General features: G+C 34.6%; 1 long non-coding RNA gene across 1 annotated transcript in view; it reads right to left on the reverse strand.

The window, feature by feature from the left end:
* Nucleotides 1-1,148: 1,148 nt before the first annotated feature.
* LOC118682756 (uncharacterized) overlaps nucleotides 1,149-13,119 on the reverse strand; it is a 105,778-nt gene continuing 93,807 nt past the window's right edge. The window contains exon 3 of the long non-coding RNA XR_011396946.1: nucleotides 1,149-1,200. This is a non-coding gene — a long non-coding RNA (uncharacterized lncRNA). The remainder of the gene's footprint in view (nucleotides 1,201-13,119) is intronic.

Below are 13,119 nucleotides of genomic sequence, written 5' to 3' on the forward strand. Positions count from 1 at the left end.
TCTTTTGTAGCTTATACGCTTTATATCCATATATTTGAATCAACATTTTTTACTTACAACTTTAATCATGATTGTTGTCACTTAAATAGGAAATTAACACTTAATACTGAAAAATTTTTCTAAAAAATTACACAAACGTTGTGTTTTTGTTTAGATTTTAACAAAATTAATAGAGAAAACGGCTACTTTGTGAATTAAAAGGCAATGCCGAGATTTGTATTAATTCTGCATTTTTTTTGAAGAATGCCAAATATTCTTCCCTTCAAACCACAATTGAGCTTTCAGCAGACTCTACTTAAATAGTTTCTAAATGCTGAAACAATTTACGATGTTAATATTGTAAGATTTTATTCGAGCGTTTTCGACAGGCTAACTAACCGAAAAAGATATTCATTAAATGGAAACAAAAGCAAATTGGCACACTCAGGACATACATACACACATACACATGCGTTATGTGTGTGTATTGTTGAGGTGTTATACATACATGTACATATATATAACAATACAGGAGTTTGTATTTATTTGTCTATAGCTAAGTGGCGATGCTAACGGGCATACTCAATAGCAATGCATAAAGCACTTATACACACACAATCGAATATTATACATCTATATATGGGTGTGTGTTAGTGTACATATGCAGCACTAAAGTAACATAATTTGTGAAGCATATATTTTTGTCTGAGTGCAAAAATATTAGTCTATAGTCTAGACAATTGAAGAAACGCCTGCGTAAGTTACTCGTTAGACTCAATATTGTTTTTGTGGTCTATGGAATCTAAAGAGCTAATATGGTAATTGAATATATTAAATATAAAAGCATATGAATGTATTTAAGCAAACATTTGGCAGTAGTAGTAGTAGTAGTACAATATAAACATAGACATATGCTTGCTAACAAATACACACTACATTGGGCTGAATATAAATGAATTTCATATACATATACAAGTACTACATATGTATATCGATGCTAAGAGCTTATATTCACAAAACAGGGATATTATTGCAAGAGCAGAGAGAATAATGTAGGACCTAAAGCAGAAATAAATTTCATGATTAAAATCGCTATTGCAGTTATCGGTTTAGTAAAATATATTCCACATTTAACAGTTTTGTTAAACAAGAGTAAGTACAATTCCACTTACCTCTTTCTAATCTTTTAATATCAAGTCAAAATATGCTCTTCAAAAAGCTCTGCAAAGAGAAAAATAAATTGATTATTATTAGCTTAATGCAGAAAAAGTAAATAAAATATGTGGCAAATTTTCCAAAATATAAATCACTACTTAAATATTTACTCAAAATTATAAATTTTCATTTATTATATCATAACTTATCCAAATATAAACCTCGACTGTTTCGATGTCATTTAGAAAAGAGCAGAGGTCATCCCAATACTGAAAACTCTTTTTTTTTTTTGCAGACACAACCTTTTTTCCTGCTTGTGTGCAGTTGGATCTCGATATGTCAGTTAATGTGTGTTTGCCACCTGTTTGTTTACGACGCGATTTTTACAATAGAAATAAAAGATCAACGAGAAGTTATCTGTATCGATTGAAATATGCTACAGAATCTTTGAAAATGTTGCAGAAGTAAGAAACACAAGTGTTTGAGTGGCACCAAGCATTCAGTGAGGGTCGTAGAGTTATCGAAGACTTGCCTGAGTTGAGTCCTTCATCCGCCTTCGTTAAAGACGATAACATCGAAAGAGTAATTCAAACAGTGCTGGACAATTATTTTATTGGTATCACAGAGATAGTAGATTATCTTCAAATCTCTTATGGAAGGAGTCAACACTTTTTGGTTAACGTTTTGGGTATGAAGCGTGTCAATGCTAGACTCGTAACAAAAGGCTTAAATTGCAAAAACTGCACTCTACATTCATCAAACACATCATTATTGGTGACGAGACGTGGGCTTAACTGTCCAAAAATGTTGACGTTTAATAAAATGAGCCGAAACCGAAAAAACCAAAATTTGACAAAGCCATCGAAGCTTATAACCAGGATTTAGAAAATTGGATTAAGTCTTAGAATGCTTAAGTTGGCTCAAGATAAGCCTATTTTGAAATCGACAATAAAGATTTGTATTAAAATGCTTGAAAATTTAGCTTATTTTCTTGGTTCAAACTTGATCAGCTCGTATTCTGCCTTTGGGTAAGAGTTTGCAATATATTTCATTCCATTTGAATCGGCTGTTATAGAAAACAAAATATTCATAGAATATTCTTGAAATAATTTTGGCACATTTATATTTTGAAACCTCGCCCAAGTCATGATGCATTGAATATTTTTATTTCGGAAATGCAGATTGACAAATGAATTGAAAATAATAAATCTGCGTATTGCATTTTGACATAAAAAACTTCATGTTGCTATCAGAAATCAAATCAAGTTCATGCTTAATTCATTACATAAGTTTCCTGAAAAACGTTGCTTATACAGTCATTCTATCATCAAGTCAACGCATAGAAATAATTTTGTTGAAATAGAATTTTGTTACATGGAATCATATCATTAAAAGCCCAACAAACTTACTCAATTTTTAGAAATTACTGAACATGCTTCAAATACAATATAATGTAACGAACAGGAAGATTACATAAATTCACGAAGACCGTTACCTTTTGAAATCATGTGTATACAAAAAGTGACAAATTAAAATGTCACCCATAACTATGTAAATCATATAATCTGCTTATACTCATGAACCATAACTTAAAGCCATATATTAGTAGCTTGCATAAACACAATGAAGTATGTAGTTATTTTACCCCAGGCCTTGATATACATATACCCTTATGCCGGGGAGTATAGCCATACCTTGGATTATAATATATGCTATCCTATATCTAATTTATAATGTGTTTAGGCTTCATTGGTTTGATGGTGGTTATGTTTACACATAGTTTCTAACACATATGCACATTTTCATGCCTTAACATCCTTGTCAAATAATCCAACTATTAAAAAATAAACATAGTTTAGAAAAATCTTAGAAGGAATAATTTTAAATATTCCCTCTATGGTTAGTGCACTATGATTGCTAAATTCTGTCGTCATCATCAAAGCAAATCCATACTCATATAATCTCATTGCAAGGTATTACCTTAGCTGTCAGCAGCTCAACCTCGAACGGGTATGAAAAGTATACCTTTTCTACACAAATAATCCAATTTATAAAGCGGTGAACACTGGACAGAACTACAATATTATACCTATATAACCGTATGCATATAATATGATATATATATATTCTTAAAACCCTGTAGGAATTGTAAGCATCGATGTCCGCAGATTTGAAAAACTCAGCAGACGAATAGAACAATATTTCTTGAGGTTGTAAAGGCAGTAAGAGCAAAAATAAGTTAAATGCATTACTAACGAAATTAAAAACCGTCAATATTTTGGCGTTACGTGAACTGGCGACTTTCAAGTTTGCTCTGTGTTTGTGATACCATGAACATTTTCGAAACATTATTTTGACTTGAAATAATCCAATTACACAAGTGAAGCTTTATGTTATTTGTCAACGCTCTCTCTATATTCTTATCAAAGCGAACTCTTGCAGTTGGCGGAAATATTTCTCGAACCGAAAATTTATAGTATTGTATAAAATGAACAGCAATTGTTTCAAATAGTTAAATAACATATTTTATAGAACGCATTAAGAACAAAGTAGAACACTGCCTAAGAACATCGATCCGTACTCTAGCTTCTAAAAGCTTTGTACTTTTCCAATATACGAGGAACTAGAGTACAACTGAAGTTTATTAAAAGTGCTTTGAAAAATAAGCTTTCGACTAGAAAAATATACTTATAACTCTTCATATAGATCCCTTTATGATGTAGATGCCCAAATAATTATGAATTATACACATGGCTGTCCAAAAAATGTTTCTGTTTTATCTCACTGGTTAACTAACTGAATACAGATGTTATCAAATGATCTAATCTATATAACCCTTATAATTTTCAAAACTCTCCACAGTTTAATATTTTCATCGGAAACCTTAGTAATGAGTTTCGCACAGAGCACGCCTGTGTTTGTATGCCTATACATACCCATATAGATATGTATTCGTATGCCGTTAGTAAGGTCGTGTTGGCATGCATAATTTTGTTTGCACTTAACAAAGGATTTTCCTAGGAAAACATACTATTATTAGTCAACACACACAGGTATGCTTTGGGAGTTTATGCGCAGCATGCATCAGTGTCGTTCAAATAAGCTCATGCATAGGTACATTCACATACATACACACATAAATAATGTATGTATTCAGTGGGTGTGTTCTCAACATGACAGTTTCATTTCGTATTTTTTGCTTCTACTGCGTTTCTTCTTTTTGAATTGCATATGCATTTTTTCGTTTAAAGAAAAGCATATTTGTATTATTGCCACATGCACAGAAACGTACATATTTACACGATGTGAGTATATATGCATGACAATCGAAGTTCATACACTTGCCCTGCTGTGCACTTTGTGAAATAAAGCCTTGGTCAAGCTCGAATAAATGAAAGGTTGTCAATATTCTTTTGTCACATTCTTTATATTCTTCATGTGAGAATATTCAACATACAAAAGTTTATAGTATACTTGAATTTTACGTTATTTTTGTCTGCTAAGAATTGCCTTTGAAGCATTCTTCTGCATAGATTGAATATTTCTATACAAACAGAAAAAATTTAATTACTATTTCTGTGGATTGGTAGGCATATTTAATAAGTGAAGAGAATATTTTTGGAAATTCCTTTAAATAAATAGAAGATTTAATTTTTACATTTCATTAGTTTTAACACAATTCTTAATAACTTTCATTTATAGTTGGCAAAATTAAAATTATTAATCTACTTCACACACGGTCATCTACTTAAACGATCCTTGGTTAGTGTCTCATTGAGGTGAAGTTGAGTCAAAATAATATATCGAAGCTCTGCGCTTGTTCACAGGCAAGTTTTTTGTTTATTTCGAGAAAAAATGGGTAAACAATCAGGAAGAATACAAAATAAGAACGAGCGTCAAAGAAATGTTCGTCAACTATATCATAACGCAAAAACTGAACGAAGTACCTCTAATAGCTATAATTTTAAGGCATCACAGCAGTGAAAGGTTTTTGCGCTTGGAACCATCTATGAAAACTCGCCTGTTCCGGGCTACTCAAAAATCTCAGACATTCTTATATAACTATTGTAAAACCACAACAAAAATTATAACTCCTCTACTGTGGGAAAAAGTTAAAGCTACAATTAATTAATAATTCCCTGGTCTGGAAAAGATAATAAACATTGAACATAAGTCAAGTCAAATCATTTCATTCCGATAAACAAAATCGTTGCAGCCATCTCTCTATTTTTAGACACATGTGTATTAGACTACAATTACCAATTTTGTAATTCAAAGCTTTTATGTAGTGTTGAATCATTAATACTTAGCCCGATTATTGAGGGTTATTATTTAAATGGCTTCACAAGCAGCAGTATCTACAAAAACTGCCGTTTATTGCAAAAATTGGGAACGCTGATTGACATTCAGTAAGGAATAGATTTCTGCGGTTTTGTATGACAAGCCCTCAGAAAGCCAATGTTAAAGGCAGGCCAGTGGAAATTTCCCTGTCAACTATCGAGCTTAGTTGAAGAGTAAATCAAAATGCTTCTGGTGAAAGTCGCATACGACCCAGTGAGATCTTCAGTAAGCTTCGCGTTTCCTAAGTAGAAGGTATGTCATTAGCCATAAGGTGTACATGCGGTCATATTCAAAACCGTCTTTCTGATTCCAATTGTCGAAGTTGTTTGAAACAAGACTATATAGAATCATTTAAGCATTTTCTGCTCGACCATGAATCTCAAGTCTTTAGCCATCCAGACGAACCTACAACGATCTAAATAAATCGTCAAAGCCAATTCGGGAAGGGTTGAGAACGCATTGTCATTACATGAGGATTAAACTCTATCTTCTAATATTTTTGGTTTGGCAAAGTGCTTTCGTGAGCGCTTAAATCTCTCAAACCTTACTTAACTCAACTCAGGATTTATAAACAACGTTAATTCGCGACATAATCCTACATCATATCTCAGTAAGTAACATTTTTCATCTTATCACTATGAACCTAAAGGAGTTTAAATGGTAAACAGATCCATTTCACTCAAGTTTTTAGTTTTTTCATTAACAGTCTCACACATAACTCGAAGGTACTCTACGGTTGCCTCTAATAGTTCATCATTCAAGCACCAATTCCAGCACAAATAGTATTCCTTTAAAAAAAAATTCCACCTTTCCCAGGTTATTTTCAACAATTGGAGAAAGGGCCCTCTCCATTGGTTTTAACGATTATGGAAAAGCGTTTGAATAATTCAAAGGGTTAAAATCTGATTTAGCTCCAAAATAAAAAAAAATCGTTTGACACATGATTGACACATAAGTGAGGCGGCTTCTGCCACACGCTTTTGATGATCAAAGAAAGTCGGCTGCAATCTTCAGCAAACTCAATATTTAATAGATTTGCGCCTCTAACGGCAGTATTTCTGCCAAAGTGCAGAAAATACACACCCACATAGCCGTACCTGGGCATACACATACCATACATATATATGTTTGCATTAAATATGTGTATATAGATATATGTATATATGTTTATGTACCTGTGCGCCTTTTATATTAAGAACTTCATTTGAATTTCATTGAAAGTCAAGTGAAAAGCCAAGTAAACAACAAGTCACTCATGTCACTGAAGCGCATAGAAACACACACACACACAAACACACGCAACACTCCCACAAAATTTGCAAAAAATTGTATTTTTTCCAGGCTCACGCCAATGAAATGCACAATGTACCCCAAAACCTTTGTCATGCAAATTGCGACTTGAGAACGAGCAGCAGCAGCAACAGTAACAACAACAACAACTCACAAAAAAGGCGCTGAGAATGAGGTAAGCAAGGCAAGCAAAATTGCAACCTTCATAACAAAAGTGAGAGCATACAAGCTACGACAGACAGACAATCTAACGAATGGACGAACAGGCAGGCAGGCAGCTGTGCTATGAAGAACAATAACAACGTAAAATGCCAACTGCCAACTCGTCAGAAATACGGCAAACAACTGCCAAGCGCGCTGGCAAACCGCAACAGCTACATAAAGTAAGTAGTGAGTATGTATGTATGTGTGTGTGTAATGGAATAACAGAATATCTCTCTGTCAGTTCGTCCGGGTGTCAGGTGGAATATCAGTGAGCTAGTCAAGCAGAGCTAAAAGTACTCAAATGCTGAAGTGGCATGCTCATGCTCACTTGCCCACGCCGCCCCTAATGCTCTGGTTGCTGTTGGTGCCCCTCGCCAGGCGGCAGCAGGACAGCAGGACAGCAAGCTTACACGTAAGTGATGCAAATTTTTCATTGCGCTTGCAAGCAGCGCTTTGCCCGGTGCCAGCGTCCCCTCGTTACTGCACTCAAAGCGCATTCGGTACCCGGACCCCATTTCTCACTCGCTTAGCTGCGAGTGGTTTAACCCGCTTTCAAAACGCCATTTTCTGCTAAATTTTATTGCAAATTGTTACGTTTTGTTATAACGAATACATGGTAGCGTGCTTAATGTCGGTGGGGGTTATCTGCGCTTGCCATCGTCAGAAGGTGCTCATCTGTACAATTTTACTCTTAATGTAATTTAGTCCAAATAAATTAAGGTTAATAAGTTTTCTTTTTTAATTTTGTGCAAATTGTAGTTTCTCACTATTTTTCGGCGTAGTTTCACATTTGAAAAGAACTCTAAGTGTTGGCTTATTTACATAAGTGAGCGGGAGAATTATGCATGTAAATGATGCAAGTGCAAAACAAATATGTTAAGAGTAAGAGCTCTAAAATATAACGGTGTACATTTTTTTTCATTTCATCAAGCTGTTAAATTAACTGCTCAAGCGATAATAGTTTACGTAATGGCTTTGAAGAAATATAAGTATACATAGATAACTTATTTTCGGAGTATAATATACTTTTGAAAAATTGATCGAGAATACTCAATTCTAATACAAGAAATTGAAAAGTATGAGACAAGATCCTTTAGAATCTGAATAGCAGGCAAAAAATTTGCATTATGGTGGAATAATTTTGTAACATCTCAAAACTTCTCAGCCTCCATTATCCATATTCGAGCGTACAGCTTAGTCAAAGGATAACAATTCTTAGTAAACATTGTTATGGTACTTTTATTTTTCAAAATCTTTCAATAGTTTGTAAAATGCATAAATTTATTTGATTCTTAGAGTTCGATAGTCATATCAGTGTATATGGCGGAAAATATGAAAATAACTTAAATAAATTAAGAAAGAGCTAGAGTTAAGAGTAGACAACCTGACTTAATTTAGATTTTCAAGCAGAGCTGGATGTCATTAAGGTAGCAGTAGATGTATGGCCCCGACGTGAAGCCTCTTTCAGCGAGGAGAGCTTTGACTCTGACAACAAAGCGGGAATACCAACTTTGAGCCCGTTCACTGTGAGTGCAAAGTTAGTTAAGAAGTGTCTGTCTTCACTATCGATAGCATCAAGCTAATTTATTATCAGACTCATATGGGTGTCTGGTCATACCGAAATCATTGGAAAATGCAAAGCCGATGAGTGCGTAAGAGAGTTCACCATTTTCACGATAAAATCGGGACTTCAACAAGCTGGACCTCCGTTGTCCTTTTGCACTCTAACGCTGAACCTCTAGATCGCGTAAGCTTAGCAAGCGCTGGTCAACAACTAGCTCCTGAACGGCTGCAAGATATTTCTGGTATATTGCAGAACGCAGAAGATCCGCTGAACTACTTGATCTCAGTGTGGTTCCTTTTACCGTAATCGTAGGAGTTCTTATTGATCGTTGCTCAATAGGCGTGCATTCAGTATGGCTGAAAATTTTGTCGGACTCTAACTGTCAAATTTGTATGTAGAAAGTTTACGTGGTAATATCCATGCACTTTATCCTTCATTGCCCAACTTTGCAAGACTGAGGTTGAAACATTTCGACTGTCCTGTCATATCATCGGTGAACTTAAGGAAAAAGGTGGATATCTGTTGGCTCAACGCTCTTTGCTGATTTTCGATCAATACTTAGGAGTATTTAGGTATCACAATAATCCAACGTTCTCAGCTGTCTAAGTGGCAACCGTTTTTGGAACGACCTTTTAATGTAACTACTGAGCTACTACGGAAATAATCTCTCATTGAGAGTGACAGGCAGACAGCTGAATGGACGGTCAATCGTTTAATCGCTCTATCTGAATTGTTTTCCACTATTAAAAACAACCGTTAGGTAAAGAATACTATTTGACTCTATGTAACTGATTGTTAATTCATCTATATATTAATCTCTCTTATTTAATCTAGCCTCATTTAGTACAAAAACACCTTATTACTCTACAGGCATACTTAGGCGTTGCAGCTTGATTTTTTAAAGCATTTACGTCTTAATTAAGTATAATTAAAATAGAATCGTAACTGATTTCAACGCCCACAATTATATGTAGGTGTGCGTATATAGGTGTGTGAGAGCGTTTTGTATTGTGATTGCATGTGGCCAAGTCTGACAATTGACAGTGTTGGTCGTCGATAAACAAGGTCTGCGACGGTGTGGACTATTGTCGGCTTTTGTTGACTTGTCAAACGCTAGTTGCGAGCCGGCCTGTCTGAGCACAGACACGTATACACATATGCACAGGTGGACTGATAAGCGCCTAAATGCAATTGTGAAATGTCTTTTGTGGCGTCTAATGCGAACGCTTTTCCTTATTGTTTCACACACACACACACACACGGACAATTGGTGTTGTTGCTTTTGTTTGCAATTGCCAATCACACTTACTGCTGCTGCCACAGCTGCCATTTGCTGGCGTTGAACCAAAACAATCACTGACTAATTGTCGCCTAATTGTAACTGTAACACAATGCGGCAACTGACAGCTGATCGGCCATTGTGGTCACGTTCGGTGCAAACTGGCGCAGGCAATTGTTAATTATTTATAGTTGCTTGTTGTTGTTGATCTTTTATGCCAAAATTTGCAGTTTGATAACATTAATTGCTATTCAGAAAAAGTTAAATATTTTCGAATAATTGAAGTATAAATAATTGGTAAGATTTTTTCGTCGAGTCGAAACTTTTTTGAGATGTAACCAATATACCGGCAATACTATGTGCATGTTTGTAATTCGGTGCAACTCACATTTCACTTTCGCGCTGAATACTGCAACCAACTGTAGTTGAGCGCATATGTGTGCTTTAATTGACGTTGTTTTGCCACAACCCAAGAAAAAACAAAATAAAAAATAAAAATGAACACGCTGTGGCGTGTTTTCCGCATGAAATGGACACTGCTGCACTGCAGCGCGAATGCAATTTGAAAATCGTAATTTGTCCGACACCAGAAAAATTTCATTCCTAATTTTCACATGCAACCGGTATGTACTTGTATGTGTACATGTAAACCATTACACCCACCTCACGCGAAGGATGTTTAGTTCATTTTACAAAAAGTTGCGAATGAAAAAAACTAATATTCATATTTATACATATTATATTTAGTAAGTGTGAATAAGAACTTACAATAAAAATGTTTAATTGTGTGGCATACAAAACCACGCACGTGTGTTATGTGGGTGCTTCCAGAAAAATATTTTGAGAAATTTTTATTAAAAAAAAGTACGAAACACATTGTTTTATAATATAATATATTTATGAGTTATTTTCCTAAAACTACATAAATAAATATTACTTGTTTATATGACTGCCAAATGAGTAAGAAGGATTCATTATAGCAAGCGGGCTTTATTAGCAAGGTGGCAGAGAAAATGTGATTTCTAAAGCGTTTTACATACAGATTAATGTATACATTTATATACAGATTAATGGACAAGATGATGACCAATAGTAGTGATGATGATGCATAGACCTTTCTGCACACTCTATATTAAATCTGTAGATTATAAAAAAATCAAATTTTTGGACAAAACCAAAAAAAAAAGTGTTTAACATCTAGACATCAGTTTTTAAGTAAATTTTCGAGTTACAATTTTAATTTCGTAAAATCTTTTGATAAGTGTTCTAGAAGCTGCGGAGAGTCCTCTTTCTGGCCAATTAAAATTAATCAACTCAAGAAAAGTTTTTATGGTCATACTCTATATAGAAGCTAACTATATAGATATTTTATGACCCAAAAAAATTTTCAGCCAGAAATCGTCGCTGTTAGTCGTCAGTTAAGCTCACGTTTTTATTACTTTTACAGTAGATGGCCAAGTTAAATCAAGTTATTTTGTCCATCAATCATATCATTTAAAATGATAAACATCACTCTGGCTCGATGTTTTATAGGTGAAAAGGACAACTAAAGCGTAAAGGAGTTATTGAAATCAAAAGACGTGGAACTTTGCGGTAGTGTGGATGATGAAGAAACTAAAATAGCAATCTACTACATGTGTGGCAAGTCAAATTTGTTGTAGTGTAGGAGCATCAATACCTGCAGTTAAAACATAGGAAGTACTAATTCAGCTTTGATCTTTCAAAGGTTTGACGCTTTAACAAGAAGTAGACATTTTCGGTGTTTTGTAGTCAATATTAAAATAATAGGAAAGCCTTTTAGAATATCCGCATTTTTCGTACAAATCGACTAGCTTCGTATAACTATTTAGCCTCTATGACTACAACTTAACCCCTACTGCCAAAAAAACACGTATTTTAACACAAATCTTTATTATCGTCTTCAAAATAGCTTCCTTTTCAACCAATCTCCGTACACCTCACGGCCTTCAGTTAATTTTGGTTTTTTCGGTTTCTGTTTATTTTTGTAGCGCCATTTGCTAGATTGTTGAACAGTTTCGACGTCATATTCACAGACCTGCTTCTCGTCATCAGTAATGATCTATTTGATGGATGTAGGGTCCTTAGCTACGTAGTCAAGTATCACTTTTGCGATCTCTTTTGCAAAAGATTCAGGTCTTTCATGCTTCCTACCCAAAATATTACTCAAAACCAATATGTGTTGAGACAATTCATAAGGGATGTTGAGTTCCTCTATTATCTCTCTGTTGCCAACACGACGAATTTCAAGCACTGTTGCTTTAAATTTTCCGATGAAACATTTTATATTGTTCAGGTCTGCACGTGTTGTTTAAATGGACCAGTCCAAGTCAAATTTGATTAGTTAGTATGTATTTTATATAAATAATTTGTGGAACTGCACCAAATAAGTATCGAATGAGTTGCGAAACCAGACTCATGTATTGAAAAAAAACTACATTGAAAATTTAGTGAATAGCAAAGGGTATAAATATAAAATATATATAAAAATATTCAAATCTCTACGACGTACACTCGGATAGCAAAGTGATTTTAATAATATGTAAAATTGTATAGGTAATTTCGGATAATTGAAAGAATTGGCACCTTGGACACAGAAATGATATATTAGTTCTACAAACTTACTTTTTCAAAATATTTTATTAATTTAATATACTCGTAGTTTATATATAAAAAATTCTGTTTAGATTTTCACTTTTTTAAAATAAATTAAATTTTTAAAGAGATAGTAAGTAAACTCATAGAATTTCAAGCACTTTAAAAAAAATATATATGTATATAGATGTATGTAGTATGCGCTTCTCACATTTCATTTTCATTTCAACGCGATTTCTAAGTGTCAGAAAATCGCGAGCAAGCGCGCACTCCCTCTACTCGCACCGCCCCCATTTCTACTTGCGTCCGCAGCCTCAACAAAGGAGTGTCCAGCGCGAGGGAAGTGGTTGTGGAAGTTGTTGTGGCATAGCCACCGCAGCAGCTGCGAGCCATAAATAAAGAGCAGTGCAAATAAGATGAACAGAGTGGATATGTTATTTTTCCGCTATACTGCAATTCTGCCACATGCCACATGTGCGCCACAGCGAAATATATGCACAATATTCCGTTACCAAAACATATTGGACAACGGTACATTGTTTAGTGTGTGTGGGAAAATTCGCAAACAAAACAGATGAGTGTAGCAAGTTTGTCTGTGTTGCATGCAACTTGAAAGCAAGTGCTGTGCCACAGTTGCTTTGCAAAAACAACATCGCGGCTGAAGTGTAGCATGTGGTGAGGTCGGTATTTTTCG

This window comes from Bactrocera oleae, chromosome 6 (genome assembly GCF_042242935.1).
Source record: "Bactrocera oleae isolate idBacOlea1 chromosome 6, idBacOlea1, whole genome shotgun sequence".
Lineage (NCBI taxonomy): Eukaryota > Metazoa > Arthropoda > Insecta > Diptera > Tephritidae > Bactrocera > Bactrocera oleae.